The following is a 732-nucleotide window of genomic DNA, read 5'->3' on the forward strand; positions in this document are numbered from 1 at the left end:
CATCACAACAGCACACCTCCTGACAGCATCCACCACGGCACCACAACCACTCCTGGATGCAACCAACAGCCAGAGAGCCACCACTGTCTCCCAGCCATGAGTGGCAGGTGTGTGTCTGATTGTTCTGCACCTTTGACGTCGCTCGCTGTTGTGTATTAGATGGACAACAACGTTCGAAAGGGTTGAAAGAATTATGTAGCGTTTGGACCAATCAGACACACAACTATTTGTTATATTTAACAAATAATATCTAACGCCCCCTCACCTAACCAAAGGGCCAACTATGATGGCCAACCCTTCCCCCAAAATGCAACTAACACCTTAAAAGGGCAGAACAGGCCTCTGGTTCCATGGCAACCAAAGACAAACCATCTGATAACACTAGTTTTATTGCTTAAAGGAATGCGGGCAGAGTAACTCTCCCTCCATTTCTTTTAAGGAAAGACACATAATGCCCATAAAAATGGACTCTTCTCTAATTAATTCATAGGAAAACCTTTCTTTGAATGAACACACATATACTTCAGGTCATTGTGTATGTTGTTACTGTTCTTGTATATTGTCTTTTATATTGTATACTGTTTTATGCAGGCTTATGATAGAACCACTCGTTCATGTAATCTTACCTATTTGTAATCCTACCATGTTTAGTATCTATGAATTCGTCTTCTGATTATCTAAATGAGAGTGTATATTATATGTTGGTACATAGGCAATATATTAGTGTTCTAA

Source organism: Sinocyclocheilus grahami, unplaced genomic scaffold, assembly GCF_001515645.1.
Source record: "Sinocyclocheilus grahami isolate Dianchi unplaced genomic scaffold, SAMN03320097.WGS_v1.1 scaffold1630.1, whole genome shotgun sequence".
NCBI lineage: Eukaryota > Metazoa > Chordata > Actinopteri > Cypriniformes > Cyprinidae > Sinocyclocheilus > Sinocyclocheilus grahami.